Source organism: Solea solea, chromosome 17, assembly GCF_958295425.1.
Source record: "Solea solea chromosome 17, fSolSol10.1, whole genome shotgun sequence".
Taxonomy (NCBI): Eukaryota; Metazoa; Chordata; class Actinopteri; order Pleuronectiformes; family Soleidae; genus Solea; species Solea solea.
Window position 1 is genome coordinate 7,813,564 of NC_081150.1, and position 24,939 is coordinate 7,838,502.

A 24,939-nucleotide genomic window follows, 5' to 3' on the forward strand; every position below is an offset into this window, starting at 1 on the left:
TGTGCGTTTTAGCAAGTGTGCTAATACGAGTGTGTGTACGAGTCCGTCTGGGGAGAACACAAGGTCATTCGCTTCACAGTTGTGCAGCTGTGTGTTCTGGCTCCCGAACACACTGATCAGGTTTGACCTTGACGTTTACCAGGTGGCAGAGTGGCGGGGGTCAGTGTGTATGTTCATGTGTCATATGCGTGTGGGTGGTTTCCAAAAGGAACAAGCAAAAACATATGCGTGTGCATGCATGAGAGGCAATATGTTGATATCCTGCTCCTGATCACACCATAGATCATATAAAAAGTGGATGTAGTATAAAAAGTAGTTTGCAGTACGAGAAACTAACAATTTAAGGAATAGCCACGCTATGATGCGTTCACTGATGCTCACTCACTCTCACGCTCATTTCACAGCATTCATGCTCACATACTATATACCCATTGCCCTGTTTCTAATATTGGGACAATCTGACTTTCTCCACATATTGGTAGGGACATGTCCATACGCAAACCTATGCCCTTGTCCAGACTGCTGGGGGAACTCCTGTGTTCTCGATTTTCCCCCTTGAGTTTGTGCTTTTCCTCTCTGTTCTCACTCTGCAGGTAGCTGTGACCCCTGGGCTGAAGGATCCAGTTGCGAGGCTATTAATAGTAATAGTGGTAATATTGTGCTGTGATCAAAATTTAAATCAGTATATCTGTTTCTGACAATTCATGCTCCTACATGTATGATGACATTGTTATACTACAAAGATATCACAATCGATTTAAAAATATCCTGACAAAATTGAATACAACGATTATAAAACTATCTGCTGCTGGTGTCTCTCGTCTGTCTCTACTTTGCCCCCCCCCTTTCCTCTTCTCTCCCATCTTTGTCCCCCATTTTTCTTTTCATCCCAACCGGCTAAGACAGATGGCTGCACATCTTTGAGTCTGGTTCAGCCAGATTTAAGATGAGAAATTTCGTATATGTCAAATAAATCAATTAAATAAATGTTTAAAAATGTTTGTTTGCTTTAAAAATGTTTACCAAATTTGTTGACCACTATAAACTTAGAACTTGGACTAAAATATCAAGTCTCCTCTTTGTCAGTTTAGCATTCACTGCAAAATTATGGTATATAAAGCATGAAAATGATTTGTCAGCCTACAAGATCAACGCTTACTTCAATGGTGCTTTTCCACGACACCCGGCACAGCTTAACTTTGCTTTTCCATTAGTGATAGTACCTGGTACTTATTTTAGTACCTGCTCTTGCGATGTTCCAAGCGAGCTGAGCCGATACTATATGTGACGTCGTCAAACTGCCGTCCACTTATTGGCAGAAATTGCCATCACTGGAAGAATCATGAGTGTGGCGTCCAGCACAAGAATCAAACCAAACAATGACGAACTGTAGATCAGTTTAAAAAGACTTACAAATCCTGAAAACAACATTTAGCAAGGAAATGTCTAAAATCTCAATATTTAACAGAGGAATCTGGTGTATTTAGCAACAACATTGTTTCAAACCAGCGATCACAAGCCGTATCACAATCCCTTCCACCTTATTTTAATTCAGTGACTGTGTCAGACAGAGTGCCCCGGTCGTGCAGAAAGTATTGAACGGCTCTGTGACCAAATCTTTTTAATTAACTGAGTCTAATGACTCAGTACACCAAAACAACAGCTAGTCACTAGTTTGTGTGTGTCGCGTGTAAAACAAAGTAACAGGGGTTTCATGCAGCCGTGCTATGATGACTCCGCCAACGTTGAGGAGGTACAACAGTAATGGAAAACGAACCAAACCGTGTCGAGTAGAGCCGTGCCGTGTCATGCTGAGAGTATGTAGTGGAAAAGCGCCACTTTTAGTGGAAAATGATTCAAGGATTGTATTCAAGGGGTTTGATAAACCATATAAACACTGAAAGCAAATTAAAATGCAACACATCGTGTTCAACCCAGGAGATGACAGATGACACTCTCACTCATATGGAAAAACCCAGACAGCAGAAGTCATTTAACAAAACTAACAGTATTTATGAAGTCACTAACAACATCAGACATGTGGGATGCAATCAGGCTCTCCCTTGGAATTTTCCCCAACACAGCTGGTGATTGCAGAGTGTGTAAGGCACCACTATTAATACAAAGTTATCCTTTCTTTGATTGTGGACGCTTGGATAGTTATCGTTCATGCTGGACACTCGCATACTCTACCTGAAACAAGGAATGTGGGTGTTAACTTGTGGATCTGGTGCAGCGTTTGCACTCAAGTTAAACCTGGAGACGAGAATAGTAGAGAAAGGAAGGTATAAAATGAGCTCTTGGTTGTAATCAACTGTTGGGTGCTAATCAGGACAATCCTGTGACTCAACGTGCTCCAGTTGCCAGTCAATCACACACACACACACGACACACACGACACACACGACACAATACAGCATGACAGTTCTGACAAACACCCCTTCCCTCCATTAGTTTAACAAGAGCTATTCATTAATTCATTTATTTATTCGGGCACTCGCAGGAGGAAAACCGGAGGGAGCTTTTTAATCAAGCCCCAGCCAATCCGACCAACTGATGTGACGCATGCTTGTTTATTCAAGGTGCTGCTGCCAGAGGGCAAGGTGATGAGGGAAATTCTATCTGTCCCACTTACTATCTCACTATACTTTCAGAGCTGTTCTGCAAAAAAAAAAAAAGGCAAGGAGGATTTTCAATATTTTTTCTAACCAGATATATAGCACTGAGTGTAATTAGAGGCTGTCAGGAATGAGGACAATTAAGTGTGGTTTTGGTGTCCCCTAGGGTTCTCTCAATGGGCCAAATTAGAAAACGGGTGCAAAAAGATTGATGAGTTCAATGTTTTCCAAATGAGCAGCCTTATACACATAATTACACCACGGAAATGAAGGGATCATCATGATACAAACTCAGGCGAGGATATGCTAATTGCTCATCAAATGGGAAGGCTGCGATGTCAGCTACACAACTGCAGTATTCACAGTAAGATTAAAAAAAAAAAAAAAGAACAGCGAGGGAGGGGCCTCTGCTGTTCAGATTAATGTGATCCATCTTCCTTTTGTCTGTGTTCATTATTCTATATTCACACTATAACCCCAGTTATCTAGTCATGCACTCCATGGCAGTCAGACGCACAAGGGCAGTGCAGTGCCTCGCACAGTGCTGTGTGTCACTCTTATGTGACACAGGATTTCTCAACCAACCCCATTTGCAATGTTGTGGAACTAGTGAGAACATTTAAATGACACATCAGTTCAAGTGCTCCTCATTTCCTTTTTCAACATGGCCACTTGTATGTCAACAGTATTTTTAGGCATCGCGCTCCTGTGTGCACGCTTAACATTCACATTACCTCTCCTCTGGGTTTGCAATGACACGGTGCAGAGTAGGACATTTTTTCACCAACTAGACATCAGTAAGTAATATTTAGTGGAGTGATCTTGGGGATAATGACATAACATGACTAATTTGAATAAATGGCATGGGGGGGTTACAATTATCATCAGAGGTTATAGGGCTTAAGAAGAAGCTGCCAGAATGGCTGTTAATTACTTTATATAATAGTGGAATTCAACTTGAATGAATAAATAAGTAAATCATCAGTCTGTCATAGCCTTTAAATCATCATTGCAAACATTATCACCCACTGCAGTGTTGACCTAACTAATTTTCTCTGCCCATCAGACCTGTGATATCCTCACACTAAGCCTGAGGTGTCACTGTAACAAGGAATATGTTGGCAGTGGTCTACTTATCAAATCCACAGGAATGGACAGCAAATCCTTTTCCCGTGACCTAATCTGATATCTGTCCAGCAAACCTTTCGGCACACTCGTCCTGCATTGCATTAGACCATATAGCCTTCAGCTTACTGAGCTGGCATGTGGCCTTCCTTTCTTCCTCTCACGTCCCCACATGAATAAGTGAGTGCCCAGGAAGGGTTGTCTAGATCTTTTCAGATTTCCTCTGGGATGCCCAGACTTGCCTTGAGGAACACTGTCCATATAGAGACACTAGCAAAGGCAGGATTCACATTGCAGTATATGTATGAAAAGATTCATGCACATTTAACTACACATTTGACAAGTTTTTCTTAGTTTCACAAGTAAACAACAGTATTTTTTTATGCATGTTTTTTATGAGTGAGTGCTCCAGTGAGAGAGGTGCAGTTGAGTGTGTGTGTTCGACAGAGAGAGAGGGAGCGGTGCATTTGAGTGTGTGTCTGTTAATGCAACTACATACATTCTTGTTATTCTCCAACATGTTATTTGCTAAGGTGGTGGAGTTATTCGATCATTCCTGCAATTACCCGCCACGTTCCCTTCTTCTTTCTTGCAGTACACAAAAAATTAATATCATAAAAAATAAATAAATACCGGTTTTCGGGATGAACCAGTATACCACCCAGCACTACCTTGTCTACAGTTCAAAAGACAAGTCACAATCCTAGACAATGAAAGACATGAAATGGAGATTTTTGGATTGAAGCAAAGGCAGCAATGTTCTAACAAAATGATCTTTAATGTGTTGACTGTGCTGGTTGTCATTAGTGGAGGCAAGACAGCAATGTGGAAGCAGTGGGTTCAGAGATAAAAACTAACAAATAATGTCATGATGGGGATACAACATCACACTGATGAACTCAGTTATGTAATATATAGTAATGCAGTGATGTCCATTATAGTACAATGTCTATCTAAAGTAGTCACAATAAGGCAATATTAACACAAGTAAAGCTGCAAAACCTCACCTTCAGAGAATTGCATAGTCTTGAGAGTTACACATACACAATACATATGCCCAGCACAGTTATGTAAAACCAGAAATACTGTTTCACAACAACCATGACGGGGACCTCCATCCACCCACTTTTTACCGCTTTATCCTCCAAATGAGGGTCGCAGGGGGTGCTGTGCCAATCTCAGCTGACATAGGGCAATAGGCGGGGTACTCCCTGGACAGTTTGCCAGCCACATACATAGACAAAAAAAACATTCAATTACCTACGGTCAATTTAGGGCGTCCAATTTACCTAATCCCCATATTGCATGTTTCTGGACTGTGGGAGGAAGCCAAACTCCATGCAGAAAGGCCCTTGTTCCAACCGGGGCTCAAAGCAAAGGCAAGAGCGCTAACCACTACACCAACCGTGTGGCCCAGGTTTGGACCTTTTCTTGCTATATAATGTATAGGCTATACAGACCACTGCATGGCTATGCTGATGATACTACCCATGCTAGCTCACTGCAAACACAGGCCTTGTGCTGCACTTGGGGCAAAAGGTGTGACCAATACACTTGTAGTTAATCTGACTCTATGTCTCTATACTATATGCTTTGAGTTGTGACTGGAGGTGTAACTTATAAAGCATTTGTTTTAGTAAGAGATGTTGGTGTGACAACTGGCTGTGAATATAATCTATAACTTTCATTTAAACTTTGACTGTTAAACTTCAACTGTTATTCCTCTATTATTTAATTATCTTAAATTATCATTTAATGCTTTAAAATGAGAAAAGTTAACAAAATGCTCTTAGAGTGTGTGTGTGTGTGTGTGTGGCAGAACAGGCCAGGGGGAACTGAAAAAGCATCAGAAAAGCATAGTTTCATTAATAAGCTGGAATGAGTTCTTTGTGTGTGCACACATACATGCATGAGTATTAGAGGGAGAGACACAACAAAAGAGGACAAAAGCATTGGAGAGATCGAGAAAATGACTATTGGTGTAATGGGTTTTAAAGTATTTGCCAATCAGGACAATGGACAGCTCCACAGAGAGAAATACAACAAATTCAAAAGAAACTGTATACACCTTTTTTTTTTTCACAAAAACATGTTAAACATTATGATTAAGTGTAGTTTGTGCTCGGAGTTGGTGTCCCAAATAGCAATTGATATAGTTGTTATTTTGGGGTTGCATTGTCGACATCTATTCATTAATTATTTAATTACATTCATTCATCACTCGGTGTGGATGGATTCATTATTAAAAATATCCTCATGTTATTTGAGGTCACTTCTTCATATCATCGTCCCACTTTGTTGTATTACATGGATGAGGAACTGGATAGTTTCAAGTGTTTCCAAGACACTGTCAGGAAAGCAGACTCGATCCATTCACAGATGCATAGAGGATTGAATACCGGAGGTGCCACTCATAAACAGCATGGCAGACAGAGCTTTTCTAAGCTTTTCTACACTGAAATCCATTCCATGCAGGATGTCAATGAAGAGGGTTGTGACTAATAGTTTGGACACCATGAAAACCAGCTTGTGACAACGGAGCTCTAGTGATACTCATGTCTGGGTTTAAGGATCAAAAGAAGAAAAAAAACTTTGTTTAATTTGGGCCTTTAAATTGGAAGACATAAGCCGTCAGTAGGATAATCTCTCACACCTACAGGACGACACATTCTCAAAAGTCCCTTTAATAAACATGGCCAACCTCAATATGTTCACCTCCAATCGCGTAGTCAAACACATTCTACGTGGAAATTGAGGAGGACTGATGGACAGAAACAAAATATGTCGACAAAGAGACACAAACAAGACAGAGTATTTACCCCTTCCAAAACGCCATGCTTCGAAGGTTGTGCATTGGTCAGGTTAACCTACCAGCTGTCTCAAGGCAGCTCTTCAACTCAATGCCCAAATGCTGGTGTCTGCCTCAGAGCTTATCAGGCTTTCCCAGATGGTGATTTGAGTGTACAGAGGGAGTGAGAAGAGCACTGAAAGAGAAAGGGGAGTGGAGAGGAGTGGAGGTGAGTTTACGAAGACGAAACAGACCCTAAACTTGGGGTCAAAAAAAGTGTCTTTATAATAAGAAAATCTCTTAAAAAAGAAAGAAATGTGATATTTGAAGGCCATTTATAGTGAAGCAGAAGGAACTGGAAATGTTCATGAAAGAAAATAAAAAGGGGAAGATATTGTGCATTCACTAAGGTGTTATAATCAAATCATTCACCTACATTGTCAATGTACTTGGTTATTTTCAACCTGTTGCTCATAATGCCTTTAAATCACATTTATCACATGTTATCAGGGGCAGTTATAACGCTGGCAGCAGCACTCTTTGCCAGTATCTACAATTTTTTTTTTTTAAACTAATTTCAGCATAAATCAAAAAAAGGATGCCGTTACATAATATAGCATGTTTGGTATGGTTCATTTGTGCCACATAAAATATGTTTGATTGTATTTATGACAGCAAAATAGCAAAGTGTCATCATGATCTGGTACCAGATCATACTACAGGATGCATGCATGCAAGCGCGAGAGCTAATTGACTGTAATGTCATTTTATCTGCTTCAGCGCGTTATTGACAGCAACATCCCAAAGGCCTGTTCATCCTTCTGTCAACTCGTCAGCATGGGAGACGCCATTATCATCTCGTTATGCCTCACGCTTCCACATAATCCTGACATTTCCTCTCTCATATTGAGCTTTAGGAGCAGCCACACTTGGATGTATTATGGTCTTGAAAGTGAAATACTGTGTGAATATAAGAGTGTGTGTGTGGATGGTGTTTTGGTAGATGAGGATGAGAATGAGAGGCAATGAAGACTGTTTTAATTTCCTGAAGCCACTCAGACAGTTCTTATCCATCTGCTTCTCCTTTCTAACAAACTCACAGCCTTTAAATCTCCACATTCTTGTACCTCAGCAAAAAAACATGCATGCTTAAAAACAAAATAATGCCGAATCCACACCAACAATTTTGAGAAGAGTTGGCAGTGTTTTATGCGGACAGTGTATCCTTGAATGATGCTAGTTATTACAGAAATAACCACTGTACAGTCAGCAAAGTAAAGGTCAGCTGCAAACACGAGGAATGGGAGGTGTGTTGGGCCGAAAGAAAAGAAGTCGGTGTGGTGCGTTGAGGATTAATCCCGTCTTCTTAGAGTTACCTGGGGAATGACAGAACATGCTTTCTGCTAAGCCCAAAAAGTATTTGACAGAAAAAAATCTATGTCAAGTGTGTGTTTGTTTGTCTCTGAAGACAGAAAAAATATATTAAATGCAACTGCCCACACTGAGTTAGCCTTTTGCCCATGTGAGAAAGTGATCATGTGATCTTTTAAAGGTGTGCAAGGTCCACAGATGACCTCTCTGGTGTTTCTTTTCATCTGCTGTTTCCAGCAACTCTCCACTGCACCCCTTATTAATCTTCCATAGAAAAAAACACTAAGCTGTGCTGGGTGCTCAGGGATATCAGAGCAATGGATGCAAGGAGCCTCTGTAAAAGAAACATCAGTGGGTGCCAGTGATGTGGGCGAAGGTGAGAATCTCAGTATGAATCTACAATTTATCCCTCTACAAGCTGCAGAAGACAGAGTAAAAGTTTCAAATTTCCACAGCCATCAGTCGCAGGACACACAGGCAGTGTGGAAATATGAAGAAAATCAATTTTTAAACTCTGTAAATTGTACTGTATTAGGATCTAGTATCTCAGATATTATACTAAGGTACTGCATTTTGCACATAGATCATGTGACATTTGTCAGATCAGTGTCTTTGTCTAGGACACTGCCGAAGAGCTGAAGCCTCCTGCGTAAAAAGCGATAATTATTAGTTCTAGCGTGAAGTGAAGTTTACAGGACCACTCTCGTCATACAGTTAGAACTAACACTGACCAAGGAGCACAGTGCAGGAAGCACCCATAACAGGGCCAAGCCATTACAAGAAACTGAATAACTATTGAGCCTGTTAGACTCTGGGGTGGCAGTGTGAGACAGCCTTGGTGTGAGAGTGGCTCTGATTGGAGTGTGACTTATAGATTGGGCTGGGGTGTAATGACTACTGTGTCTTGCATGAACTAGCACAAGGCTTCATTTGTCTGATGTGTGATCTTGAACAGTTCTGTAAAATTTAACATGGTTTCATCACTAGAAAACAATGAACAACTTGAGCTGCAGGTACTGGCTGATCACTGCCATCAGGGTGGGCTTAAATTAGACATTTTTGCACACACACCAAGTAGTGTTTCAACCCATCCTTACTACACAACAGTGGTAAACACACACAAGCCGGGCGCAGGAGCAGTGGGCAGCACTTATCTACGCCCGGGGAGCAATGGGGGATTAGGTGCCTTGCTCATTAGCTCCCTTGGCCGTCAAAGTAACAATATTTTAGACAGTAATGTAACTAACAAAATGTGCCAGAAAATCACACAATATAAAATACAGAATATTCAGAAGCTGTCATCAGGTGAGAGCTCATCATGTTGTATTTCACTAATAATATACAGTATATGCATCTACCCACAGCATCACAATTATCTAAAATCAACTGGGTTTTCTCTGGGTACTACGGTTCCCTCCCACTGTCCAAAAATATGCAGATTAGGTTAATTTGACACTCTTGACTGTAGGTGTGTGTGTGTGTAAGAGTGAATTGTTGTTTGTCTCTGTACACTTGCCTTTTGATGGACTGGCAACCTGTCTATGGGGTGACCGCCTTTCACCCTATGTCAGCTGGGATTGGCTCCAGCTCCCCCATCACCCTCATGTGGAGGATACAGCGGTAGACAATGAATTAATGAACTTCAAATCAACAGCCTAGAACTGAACAGGCAGTTGCGCCGAAACCAATCAGCAGGATAGATGTGGGTGGTGAGTACATGGATTAGAGTTTCACTCCTGCGTTTGACTGAGGCACCATTCCACTGATCACACAGACAAACATTACTAAAACTGTGCAGGACAGACGTCAGATGTAATCTGTATGCAAGAGACATGAGCACACGGTATACTTTAGTTGGGCTTAAAACACTGAAATAATATAAGTATGAGTGCATGCACCATGACACTGATAACATTTCAGATTTCTGTTGCAGTCGCGAGACTTGCATTTCCATCTTTACATTTTGGCTTTTACTGGGGAAAAAAAATCCAGACTCCCCCCCCCCCCCCCCACCAGCATTACCAACTTTCAAAACTTCATACATGTTTGTGCACTCCCATTTACTTCAACTATGACACTCCAATGACAAATCAAAAGAGAAAAAAAGTAACAGCCTGTACCAAATGTGCGACAGCTTGCCATAAATCCAAACTGGATATATTGCACCAATTATTCTCCGCCTGTCATGAACAAACAGTTGACTCAGAGCCTATGCATAGCTGCTGTTGTTTGTCCTGCTATTCTAATGCGCCACCACAGAGCTGCGGACTTCAGATCTGCCAGACTGCGACGAAAGCTCAGTTAGGAATCCTATAAGGAATACCAAGTACATGTTGAGACTACTCAGGGGATGTGAATACAGATGCCCGTGTTCAGCCTCAGCTCACTGGCTGGAGGCAGAACGCCACCATATTACAACAACAAAGCCTAATCGTCTCACCGTGTTTCTCATCAGAGGAAACATGTTCCTCTTGTTCTGCAGAGTGGAGACTTGCTTCAACAACACTGTGGCTTTATACAAATGTATGCATACAAACACAGTCTGTGCACATATAGTATTATAGCCATATATGGGCAAAGACACATGGGCTAATGCAGATACAAACACACACAATGTTCAGTCATTATTGTATTCCTGAGGCAGGAGAGAGGGCAGTGAGCCCCGGCTGTCGTACATGAGGGAACATGAGTGATATGGCTCCATGCCTCCAGGCTCTGGTTGTCACTCTGCTAAATTGTTGTAATTTTCATCTCCTGGACTGACCTGCAGATGTGCAACCTTCTGTTTTTCACCGTACTACTGTCCTTAGGTCAAAGAGGCATTAGAATCTGCACCTTAATAGAGGCAAGAATGGTGAAGGTTGTCTAAAAAAATAAAACACTTTTAATTATCTAACCTCTAATTCTACACATGATCTTTAATCATACAGAATGCAGGAACACCCGGTGAGGCAAACTGCGATGCAATTGGGGATTATGTCAAGCTGATGCTCCCACATCATTTATTCAAGGCCTTATACTTCTTGCCCTCCAGAGAATGACGGTCAGACAATGAGTTATAAGGAATCAAACTGTTCAAAATACATTAGGAGTGGGAGGATATATATATATATATATATATATATATTTTGTTTAGATATTATAAACATTGGTTTCTCTGCAAAACCCCTGTCATTTCCACTAGGTTGAAGATCAGAAACTGCTACAATTAGCAGTTGTCAACTTACCTCACAAGCATTGGCAATTGTGTTTATCAGTGTTATCTGCAATCCAGGGTTATGAAAAGACATTTTCAGTTTCTTTTGAAGCAAGTTAATTTGAAGGCTCACATCTGTGCTGCATCCTATTTTTAGGGGCTCCATTCATTTTGCCCATGCATTATATTTTCACTAGCTCAGTTGACACAGAGAAAGTAAAGCTTAAAAACATTAGCATAATTTTCTATACATTTTATTCTTAGCAGTGGCAGCTAAATTCAGAAAAATCTCTTGCATGATATGTTATACTGGTGCATTTAATTTAGACAAAATGCATTTATTTTGAGAGACAAAAATGTCTCAAGAAATGTATCATTCAATTTGGGAGCAAGGTGGAAAAGAAATGCACAATTATCAATACTACAGAACTGGAACATTTGTGGAATCGCAATACAAACAGAATAAGTACAATCAAACTGTGACACAAGCTTTTCGTCCCAGCTTTCTTTAGCACAAGGGCTCTGAATCATCACCCACAGGTTTGCTCCTTACTGCTGAAGAGTTAACAGAGTGGGCTGTGGCACAACAAAGAACTCTTGCTCTGCCTTTGTTTATTTTAGTGCAGGGATGGTGGGCAGTTGACAAAATTTCTGGGAAACATGATGTGAGTTACAGTATGTTTTTTCCGTAGTCGAGTGCTGGAACATGACTCAGTGATAAAGGCTCAGTAACGCCTACCTACTGCACAGTCAAGTGAATAAAACATTGGTGCAACTTTAAGAAAAAAAACATATGAATATACTGTAATTAGTTTCATGGCCTTTAATTAATGCTGCTTTTCTTTTTTTTTCCCTCTTCTACAAATTCATGCATGCAAGTATGTGTGTGTAAATGTTTAAGGACTCAAGGACTCACCTAAAAAGGGTTAGCACAAGGATGGGGAGTGGAGAGGAGGAGGTGAGGGGAGAATAGCAAAATGTCCACGTGGTGCTGAGTGCGGCTCTTGTGGTGCCATTTGTCCATTTCCCTGTTCCGGAGAGAGGGACAAGGCGTCAAGAGAGACTCCCTGCAGCAGATGGCAGAGTTATGCTCTGCAGAGGTGAGAAATAGCCCATTAGCCTCACCAAAAATTACAGCCTGCCTCCTCTTTAGTGCTCAGCCTTGAGTACACCTGACCAGACAGGGACTGTGCCCGAGATGATCAGTGCTCTGTAACCAAACTGCTGCTGTTGAGATGACAGATCGATCTACTTAACCTCACTTCATCCTTGTATAACAAGGAGAGGTCCACGAGAAACACATTTTAGACATTTTATTTCATTTATGAATTAAATCTTTACTATTTGGGGTCTTAAAATACCTACTACTCCAGAAATATGAAATGATAGTAGATGAAGAAATGAGAGTTGTCAGTATGAAGTGTGAAGACAGTGAAGAGATTGCACACTTTTAATGATCATTTTAGCTTCAATTTCTGCCAAATTAAAATAACCCGACCTAAATTTCACACACACTAGACCTTTAAATCCACATGAAAATGTTATAACATTTCATATTTTGACGATAACAAAAAACCAAAATCAATATGCAAGAGACAGCTCCGACCTTTTAATTATGACAAAGTGTAAATTAAACTTTCGTGATCATAATTAGTATTTATTGTCTTTTAAGCAGCCTCATTTTAAATGTGATTCATGGCAAATTACATTTCTACCCGTATTATAGGTAATGCCATTGGAAAGTGGTGCACAAGAATGAGGGACTTGGGAGACTTTTAATGTCTTCCCATTCGGTGAATAAGATGAGACTGAATTAATGTGGCAGCTTTCCAAGCCAAAGACTTGATAAGTGTGTACGGATTATCTTAAATTACACTGGAAGTAGACAATTCGAGGAAGATGCTTGAAAAAAGGAATTAAACAGCCACAGACAATGTATGTTATGACATGGTTTTGGGTCCGTTTAGCATGAACCTGTGGCTGACTCAAAGAAATCAACTCTGCTCATCCAACACAGACAGAACGACATACAGCACCCACTTTATCTGAATATGGTCCTCCTTATTTATACAGGAGGCTGAGACAGTCGCGACACACGGATAGAATATGGGAAAAGGTTTCTTTACGCCACATAAAATGTAACAAGACACTTCACCACCTGAATCAGGTGATTAAAAAGGCCATTTTGGATGGCTTAAACCTTAATGGCGTAGTAAATTATATTTCCATTCATAAACTAATGTATGGTGTCACAAAGGTCAACCTCATTAATTTAATGGAACATTACAAATGTCAGTTAATGTCTCAAAGCCAGGTGCTGCAAACTGATAAGGAATTTCGACGTGATAAGATGTTCACAACAGAAATAACACCTTAGAGGACGACTGCACGCTGCAAATCTTCATGACTCGTTAACGGCAAACATTTAGTCAAGGAAACATGAACTACTACAATATGAGATCAACAGTAATGTTGACGAACCAAATGGGTTAATAAAGATGTGTAAGCAAATCATAAAATCAGTGTGTCTTCTATGCATTTAACTAGTTCATACAACACACATATGAAATTAATGTAAAACTGCAGGCCATTAATGTCATTAAAACTAATGTAGACAATGTAAACAAAACTAATGTGGAGACAACTGCTGTTTTCTTTCAAAGAAAGAAAGGAAATGCATCTGGCAAAGCTTTACTGGACCAATCGTGAGTAGACATTCGGGCTCATTTAAACTTCAAGTTTCAGCAGTTGTTTAAGACGTGCCACTTAAATTAACTCTGAAATTAAATGTTATGGTTAATATTATACATTATATCAACGATTTGAATAAATAAGATTGTAAGGAAGCCACACTAGAGAAGACATCCAATAAAATAAAACAGGCCTATAAAGTAGACGCCCTTTTCATTTTCACAATCACCATCTACATTTGCAGTATTTTATTTAAATAAAATAATGTAACTAGGGGGGGGAAATGGGGGTTCCATTAAGCTGTTTTTATGCCCATCTTTGATTTGTGCTCGACAGCTAAAACACAAAACTGAAAAAAGGTTTGGAAATATTGAAGACAGGTGGACTCTTTTTTTGAATCAATAAAAGGTGAATGCAAATAAGTGAAATGGAAAATAAAACAATGACATTTAGAAATTACAAAAAAGTAAGTGTCACTCCACCTCATGCATTTCACTGCACTGGAATAAAGGCTTACATAATGGACTGATGAGGGACTAGACTTAGTGCAAGAAGCAAATGTGCCTACAATAAAGACTGAAAACAACAACTAAATGTTGTTTTGAACCATTCTTCAAACCAAATGTCTGGTTTACTGTCACTGTGCAGGCAAACAATTAAGCACAGTAACTGCAGCTTTGTCAGAGATTAGAAAAAACTGTTAGTTGTCGCCATGCTTTGTACTACTTCAGATGACATAGACATGGAGCTTCAGCATGAATGATTTAAAGGTGAATTATAAGTAAGATAAAAGCTACAAGGAAGACACAGTCACAGCAGGTTAACCAATATAATTAGTAACTACAGTTCTTGACACCTTGACAGGTCACAGGAAGAAAAACAATGAGGTGTAAATAATCATTAATAAATGAGGGCTTGTTGGTTCACTGTCACACTGTGACACACGTGTGTCTCCTGCTAAAACGTCTAAAGTAGTGTCAAAAGATTGTGACTGTGGTTCAAAAAGTGCTGCATAACAACAGCGTCACTACCCTGAATAGCACTTTTGACCAATATAACCTTGAGCAACACCAACAAATACAACCTAGCAGTGAAGCTACAGCAGCCAGCAGAGACACAGACATGTTTGACTTACTGGTAAGTTGATGTCCTCTCTACCTTGTTTTCCTCACAGACAGACATTATAAACTGTCCAACGTCGTTCTTCCACCACAGTAACAATAACGTCATTACATAGAAGCTAACTATCTCATTAGCTCATCTGCTATCTTTGGAATATTCGTTTATGACGCGTTTCTTCTCCTCAGAGGTCCAAAAATGGCGGACACTAATCAAAGCAGATTAACTTCACCTGGGGCATGTTCGCCACACTCAATCCAGGGGGCGCTGTTTCGCCTTCTTTTTTCGTTGGAATGAATGTGATTTCCAGTTTCAACTACTTAATGATTTACTTAAATCAAAATCGATACAAATAATGCAAATTGTGATATTGTATTATTGCTTAGCCAAATTGCAGTGCCTTCATTCACATTATAGTCAAGTCATGACTCTTAGAAGATGAACCATTGAGCATATAAATTAAATGTAATCAAATCAAATACTTCTAACTTCTAACTTCTGTGTTATTATAACAAGCTAACTTAAGTCATTGCCACATATCAACTGTGTCAACTGATATTGCAGGACACAAACAGTAAACAAACTGAAGAAAATATGTGTGTATATGTGTAGTGAACCCTGCAGTGTGTAAAACTGATGAGCTCTATTTTTCTTTTAATGTAAATGAACCAGAGAAAACCCATGTTCTTTGTATTTGACTGCCTGCGCTTTCATTATTTTTAGATGCACTTTGATGCAAAAATGCAGCCGCAAGCAGAAGCTGTGAAGGTTATAAAGAACATGATTAAAGCATATTGAGGTAAAACAAACTAGTCTATGGATGAGTGGTCTCAATGACAAAGGGAAACACTGAGGCATTACCCTACGTAACAAAGGAAAGTGTGACGTGTCCATAGAGCATACACTATAGTACCTCCACCAATACGAACATTTGCATCATTATCCAGATCTGCACCAAATTTAACCTCTTCATTACCACTCTATGCATTTTATTCATAAAGATATCTGCATTATTCTTCTGATATTCCCCACCAAAGAAATTTATTGCAAGGTTTATAGAAGTGACAAGAATTCCTGTAACACCTCCTTAATCTGATTCACTCCAAAAGTTCTTACTTGGCCCATGCAAATCCCAACCTCATTCCAAGTTTTAGTGCTATTTGTGCAATGCTGCTAACAGAAAGGAAACAAAAAAAACATCAGACAACAACGGAAACATAACCTCCCCTGTGGAAATAAATCTAATAATGAGGAAAACACCATATACAATCGATTTCCCCTGGGCTAGATACTGTAACTATGTTGAGCTAAACTGTGTACTGCACAGCTGGATGATTTTTACACTTAACCAGCAGCACAAAGTGTTTAGATTAATATTGCAGGGGAAAAAGCTGCTTCCGCTACTGCCGTGAAAAAGCTTAACCAAGGGGAAGCTCATGGGGAAACAGAGAGGCTGCTGTCTGTGAAATGAACGAGACAGAAACAGGACGAGGGCATCTCAGATCTGATGTTATGACGGGGCAGAACACTCGACAAAGCGAGTCTTTTAAATGTCACCGTCACTCGCTCCCTGTCCACTGCATGGCCACACACGCTTGAGACAGTAAGTTGACCGTGGTGTCACAACACAATCACGCACTGCACACAAACACAACCTCAACAACACAGTATTTACTGCGTGTGTCTTAAGGGTCAGCTCAGAAATCACCTGCCGCGAATGGGTAATGAAAACCTACTATAGTTTGCCGTGAATGTCACTTAGTGTTGTGTTTGTTACTGTATACGGAAACATAATGCACAGTGTGATAGATGTGCCACAGTTTTCCAGACTCGGCCTTGGCTATGTTCCATACATCTGCAGGGAACTCATTATAGGCAGACTGTTTACCTATTACTTTGGTATGCAAGGCCGTCCTGGTATACATACTGAATCAGCAAGGTCGGTAAAGTGCACGCATCACGACGTAGCTACAGGCTGTCTGATTATAGATGATAAGTTACAGTTGTCCACATCACGTTTTCCACACTACAATGTGCCCGTGTACAAGCAGCTCAGTGTGCTCACGTTCCACTAAGAGACTTAAACACAGTGGCGTGACTGAGATGGTGCGAAATTGAATTTCTCAAAGTCAGAATAACACACCTAGACAATGCTTTAGGGAGTCGAACTACAACTGCATGTAGATATTCACTTGGACCAAAATCTGACTCAGTCTGACTCGGGGGGGTTCTCCATACAGTTACACAGCTAAAGTTGTAGCTCGACTACACAACTGTGCATATAAATGTACTGAATGTTCTCCATTAATCAGGGTGGAGAGTGAGAGACTGGGTGTCCAAGGATAAGATTGAGTTCCCAGACTAGGAAACAAACTGAAGACTGCCAAAGACAGTTTGTCTTTCTGGTGAGTAAAACTCAACTGTGAATTAGTATATTGCTGCGTATTGATTGGTTGTTGCACTGAGAAGTCTGTGGCCTGAGGATGGGGAAGGCATCATGCTTTATCCCCAGAAAGTTAAAGCAACACAAAGACTCCAGATATGAGATCACAGAATACAAAGTAAATTAGAAGAGAAGGGAAGTTGAAGGGCAGAAATAAAAAGAGCAAGTCAATCTAGATAAGCATGAGAGAGAGAGAGAAAGAAACACAGTCAATGTGATCAGAATTGAACTTGTAGAGTTCACCAAGGAAATGAAAACATAGACAGGGACAGAGACATCTAATGCATCTTCCCAGTGTTTGAATTAGACTCCCATCACATCCAGCACTAGCATTACTATCAGCCTATACAGGGATTCTTACACACAGGCAGTAGAGCATATCTGGCAGCAAAACTGTTCACAGCAAGAGAGAGAAATAAAAGCAGTAGTCAAGAAACTGACAACGAAACGCAATGACTCAACCCTTCTTCATCCTCGACAAGGACAAGAGTACAGAGGGGAGACAGAACCCCTCATGCAGCTCCACATGATTGAAGATGAAGCTGGGAAAGAAGGAAGACAGGCCATTGACTGAGTCAGATATAGATGAAGTGACACAAAGTTTACCTCGTGAGGCAGGGGGGTGAAGCATATGTCAATGTGTCAACTTCACGTTGCCGTGAGCGGAATTTAAGTCCTTCACCAACAAACTAAAATAACTACTGGGGATTCAGATGTGATTGAAATGAGGTCAGGTTGAATAAACATTACTGGCAGAGTACAGGCACTGGAGCTGGAGGGTAGGACAGGCCCACATGATGCACAGAGGCTGTGGAGAGCGTGACCGAGGATGCAGTGGGTATTGTGGCAGAGGACACATTTATCACTGACCACTGGGCAAAGTATCAGACCTGGAGGATTTGACTGAGTGGCTGTGGAATCAGGGGTAAAAAAAAAAAAAACATTCGCCCTTCACCCTTCATGAAGCTCATATTTTCAAACTGACATTATATGTCACAGGTCAGCATGGTCACCTTTGGTGGTAGATTAATGGGTGCGTCAAACTTTCCACTTCTGTAGACTAGGATCAGCATGATGCAAATATCATTATCTGGTCATTTCCACGTCCTAAGTGGACAAATCCACAAACGATTTCCTGGTGAGAAATTGCAGCTACTAGAGTGGAATATGAGTGTGAGTACCCATGTGAGGAATGTTAGACTGACGCAGACCCTTGTTAAGTATGTACGGAACTGTGAAGCAGCTCTTCATGGGCGTGGAACAAAGTATGTATGACCCAGCTCAACAGGATCAATAATAATAGAGGATAATGTTATGTTTCCATCATGGAACGGTCCGGTTTTGTACAATATAGTACAGTTTGGAGTGGTAAAGCCCTGGGTCAGGCTTCCGTTGTGTGTGGAGCCGGTCTAGCTCCACTAGGACTGCATCATTTTACTCTGATACCCAAAGGGAACACACACAAAAAATACATACCAAACTGAACTGCTCCACTCAGTGGGAACACGGCTTAAGTGTAAGATATATGAGGGCATCTGGAGCAACATGCAGCTGCAGTAAATGAAAAACACATACTTTCATTCAGAGTGAAGGGTAGCAAAATGTCATCATTAAAAATGATTTCCTACTGCTATCGTCTTGCTCAGGGAACTTGCTGGGAACAGAACTCAGGTTTGTACATGCGAGTTGGCATCTCTAATTGCTCATGAGGCAGGAACAGAGATTGTTCAGCAGGACATGCTTTACGTAAGGTAAAATACAGCCCAGGGCCACACGGTTGGTGTAGTGGTTAGCACTCCTGCCTTTGCAGCAAGAAGACCCGGGTCCACCACCCGATCAAACAAGGGCCTTCCTGCATGGAGTTTGCATGTTCTCCCTGTTTGTGTGGGTGGGTTTTCTCCGGGTTCTCCGGTTTACTCCCACAGTCCAAAGACATGCAATATGGGGATTAGGTAAATTGGAAACTCTAAATTGACTGTAGGTGTGAGAGTGGATGGTTGTTTGTCTCTATGTGTCCCTGTGATGGACTGGCAACCTGTGCAGGGTGTTCCCCGCCTATCGCCCTGTGTCAGCTGAGATTGGCACAGCACCCGCCACAACCCTGATGTGGAGGATAAAGCGGTAGAAAATGGATGGATGGAAAATACAGCACAGATTCACTGCTGCACCCTTAGTGGCAGACTGAGCTCTATACCTGCTGCAGGAAACACACACACACACACACACACACACACACACACACACACACACACACACACACACACACACACACAGATCCAGACAGACACACACACGCATGCACAGAAACACAAAACAAAAGACAGATTTCATGACAGTCACTTCACTCCACTGCACATCTCCAGGGGAAGTAAGTCTGAGTTGAAACGGTTCAGAGAGTACTGGTTCAGAGTGGGACAAGAATGTGATAGGATGGAAACAGACTGAGTGTTTTGATATGTAATGATATGTCTGTTATAGGCTTCGAGCTACCAGACCAACTGGAACAAGAGGGGGGTTGTTTTTGTTTTCATTTTTGCAGATCCAGTCTACTTGTTTTAACTCCAGCTTACACTGTGGGCTCAGAAAGCTATGACATATATGATATAAATTTGTTTTAAAAGAAATGCAGACTCTGTGGTAAGTGCTCCAAAATCTGATTACAGCTCATGTTAAGACCAATATCCATTTAAACCAGAATGAATTGAAGGAAGAATGATGGGAGGACAGTGAAATTATCTCTGTATCACAAACAAGATTTTAGTTTCTTACTAATTTATCCCAACTATATTTATTATTATCATGCCACAAGTTAACATTTTCAATCCTGAAGCATCTACACAACACATTCGTAATAGTTGACTTGTGTACTTCATGGTGAGACTGCAGATTGTATCAAACTCCATTCACCTCTCCCTTTCCCATGGGAACTAAAGTGGCCTAACACACCAGAGGCTGTTCACCCTGAAGACCTGCTGTGGATACGGATATGACCTGGCGCAAGATTTACAACCTCTCCCCTGGATTTTCAAGGACCAGCGAGAGCTCACCGGACGCTTCCAACCAGAGAGAGAAGTAAGCGTCCACTTCAAAGCGTCAAACACACGCTCTGGCTCGTTTGTCTCTTCTGGCTGCTGCAGAAACGTAGTGGTACAACATGGAAGCCATGTAAAGCAAGGCAAGGAAAAACTAATGTTGTGTGACTAAGTGATTCTACATCTACACAAACATACATATAGTATAGTCAGATTCTGCCAATAAAACCTTCTAAATTGACCTTTTAAAGCTCTGAACAAAGTTGCAAGAAATCGGGGAAAATTCTACTAAAGCATTAAATTGTTGCAGACCTTAAAAGGCATACACGGCTCTAATTTGGACTGGTACGCCATGCAGTGCTCTGACTCATCCATATGATAATGACTCACCCATCACTCTTTTAAAACCCTTCACAACTTGACACATGACTTTGCACCATCACATCCAGCTCTGTCCCCTGCCCTGCAATGGTGGTGTGACAGTTTTGCTCCATGTTGTTTCAAATTCCTGCTTTGATTATACTAGCGCTGACAATTTCTCTTTGCCCAGTGTGTTGGAGTGATTGGCTCCACCTGTCCTCCAACTGAAAGGTTACTATGGTTTGGCCGTTTGGTCAACCCCTGAATTTTAAAGCAATGAGTTTGCATGTTCTCCCAGTGGGTGCATGGGTTTTCTCCAGGTTCGCCGGCTTCCTCCCACAGTCCAAAAACATGTAATATAGGGATTAGGTAAATTGGACAAAAATTGACCATAGGTGTGAGAGTGAATGGTTGTTTGTCTATGTAGGTGGCCCTGCGATGGACTGGCGACTCTCTAGGATGTACCCCTCCTCAACTAGGCCCAAATGTTAATGACTTTAAGGCTGAAGCAAACTGCCAGTGGAAACCTCATCGAAGCTACATGATGACGACACACTCAAGATTGCTGTTATTAATGCGACCACTAGGGGCATATATTTAAAAAAAAGGTACCTGTGGGTCATAATTCCTGCATATGACCTGTAGTTACGTTTCATTGGCGGACAGTCTCCACTGGCCCATGTGTGGGAGCCACACTGGGTGGGTGGTGTGATGAGTGAGTACATAAAACTCCAAACTGCTGACTCTAATAATGGCTATAAAGTCATGAGATGTGATGGGACCAGTGAAATCCCACATCCACCATCAGCCTCGCCCCCAACACCTGGTTCCATCTGATTCCGTCTCACCACAACAAACTTAATCCTAAAGATGCTCAATTCCTTTTCACGTCCTTTCCCGCATTTGCTTTTTACCCCTCCGGGCATACAGAGATGTATTCAACATTACTTCTATTATTTTTGAATAGATTTGTGATATTAGTGTGTGGTGGGTATGGAGTTTTTGTGATGCTAATGAAGAAACAGCCTGGCGAGAATGGAATCATCTCTCCTGTGTACCTGTGTGTTGGAATGAGTTAAGGGAGGGTTTTTGATAAATGAATCATTTAACTCATTCATTCACAAACTTTTCTGTCTTCCCTTTCCACTTTTCTGATTAGCTGTGCCTGGAATACAATACGATCTCCTGATGATTTCAATAAGCCAATCACACCGTAGCTGTCCAATATGTTCAATCTGCTCTCTCCTCTCTTTCTCTCTTTCTCTATTCTTATTCAGATCCTTGTAATTATATCCCAACCAATACTAGTTTCCATATCCCTAATCTTCCAAATTTAAATCATGATAACATTACACTGAGGTTATTAGCACTGAAAGTATATATACACATCCAGTGTTTATAACATGTTGTATATTTAGTTTATGACAATTAAATCATATTATATATGGGTTTGTTATATTGGGGCCACATGTAGAAAAAAACAGCATGAGTTCTGAGATTAAAGTCAGAATTTTTGACTTTAGAATTCTGACCCATGCATAAGGGGTCAGAATTCTGAGTTTGTACTCTCAGAATTTTGACTTTAATCTCAGAATTCATGCTATTTTTTTCTTCTTCTTTCAATCTTTTTTTTTTTTACATGTGGCCCTAATACTCTTCCGTATATCCCTAATGTTTTTTGGTTTTTTTGATAAAACTGTGGCCATGTGCATCTACAAGGGAATTACAATGGGTGGAAAAAAAACCTGGTATCATAACAGTGTTAATGATTTCAGCATGTCTATGGAAAAATGAACCTACTTCCTACTTGAATCATAAAAAGGAGTTAATGGACTCAAGGTCTTCTTTAATAGAAGATGATGTCAGGTTTGTAAATGATGTTCCCATTTAGACTAAAAATAGACGATAATGTCCGTGAATTTCCTGGTTGCAAAATCTCAACATGGTGCGAGCCAAATTAACACACTCAAAGGCTCTAAAATGGGACTTGACATTTCTGAGAGGGACGTGTCACTGCTGTGTTTCCCCGTTAAGCAGACAGTTTACTCCTCATGCAGGGAGATTTACAAGCCCTCTGTGGAAAACATATCAACAAGGATAGTTAATGCCATGTAAATTTTTCAACATCATAGTGGCTAAACAGTGTATGATCAGGCCTCTGTGCTCACAGTCTATGATTGTGACAGTGCATACATGTGTGCATACATATTTATATGATAACAAGTCTACAGGGGGACCATGCAGCTACAAGAACAACCACACCACCGTACCCTGAATACAGCAAATGCAAATAACATGTTCAGATGTGCAGGAAATGAATGCAATTACATGGGAGGACAGACATTCAAACTGTGAATCAGACAATTTTCACCTTTTTTTTAAAGGCTACAAACCTGACACACAGAGAAGGGAGTCCACAATTAAAAGTGACATTTTCTCCCAACTCTCTCAGTCACACAAGAATGATGTGTGATTATCTGACTGATCTACTGTTGTTGCTGCAAAAACACCTAATGAGCATTAGCTATGATACAGGGAAAGCTTTTCATTTTCTGTCCTCACTGATAATGCACTTCTTCCTCCTCAGCTTGCAATGAAGAGCAAAAGAAACTTGTTTTGCAGGTCAAGGTGCCTTTTTCTACTGATAATGTTGGGACGTTCAACGATGGCTCAGACTTTCATGTGAAAAATGTTAAAATGATTTTGCATCCTTGATGGTTTCTGTCTTTACATAAAAGCGCTGGTGGCACTGGCAATTTTCTCCCGCTGCAATAAAAACGTTCCCAGCTGAAAGTCGGGCAGCGTGGCTGCGTTATCATTGAAATTACAATCCCTGCTACATTTGTGCCTATATCTCCTTTTGAGAGCAATATTCTTTCCTTAAACAGTGAACATCCACATAAATATATTGTCACGGTTAGTGATAACAGCACAGGACGGGATGCAATTGAGACAGAATGATGCATTGCAAAATAACCTATTATTTAGATGTATTTGGTAACAGTTTAGGGTCTGTGTTAATTTAGTGAACTGGTGTTCCATAATGCTTGTCCTTTTTCTTTTAACATAACTTACTCTACAACATTTTAAAGCTTGGTCGGACAAAATAAATGCAAGATCCAGTAGATTTGTGTTACCTGTGGTTCTGTGGACTGATTTTTCATGTACTGCACTTTTTTTTGCATTTTTCTCAGTAAAGAAACAGTTTAACTCCACCATCTGTCTGCTTTAGTGCATCATACATACAATAATATATACAATAATAAAAAAGATATACTAGGGGTTCAGGCAGGTCTGGAGAAGGCGTCACGTGAGCTGAAACAGAAGCAGATGACACTGGCCTGAACAATCATTGGGCAGCTGATGTTCTGAGGTTTTGGGTTGCTAAACATCTATAGGGGGGGGGTTGACAATGACCACACCCACACTCACCCCTAAATATGCCCATAAAAACAAGGTGATGGGTTTAATGTGAGCTTAAGGTCTTCCATGTCAGAATCAGACACCAGGGCAATGAGGAGCAGAATGTATAATAATATGTCTTCTGGTATAAAAAGCAGTGAGGTGAGAGAAGCTCATAAAAGGTATTTTTCTGTAACATAAAAGTACAACACACGAAGTGAAGGAGTGAGTACACATTACTTTGGAAAGGAACTCCCCACAAAACTTGCAAAGAGATGTCAGTCAATGTCACACCCCATAGTAAAACACTTACAGTGTGTTTAAAGAACATCCTGGGCTCACACTCCCTATAGACAGGGAGTGTGGGAGTAGAATTTTTCTTCAAATTCAAACTTCTTGACTTTTTTTGAACAACTTGACTGCAAGAGTGACAAAAAGCATACATTTTTATTTGACAGGACATGAAAGTTGAATTTGTATTTTACAGCATCTCAGTGGTCAGACTGGATGTCCTACATGTGAGAGACATGATCCAGCTGTCGACTGGACAGAACCAGTTCTTTCTCTCTCTCTTTCTGAGGAAACTCTGAGATATATTGCATTCCCTGGCTGTAAAACTGTAGTGCGCAACTTTCATCCATCCGTCCATCCATCTTCTACCGCGTTATCCTCCACAGGAGGGTCGCGGGGAGAGCTGTGCCAATCTCAGCTGACATAGAGCGATAAGGTGGGGTGCACCGTGGACAGGTCTCCAGTCCATCACAGGACCACATATAAAGACAAACAACCACCCA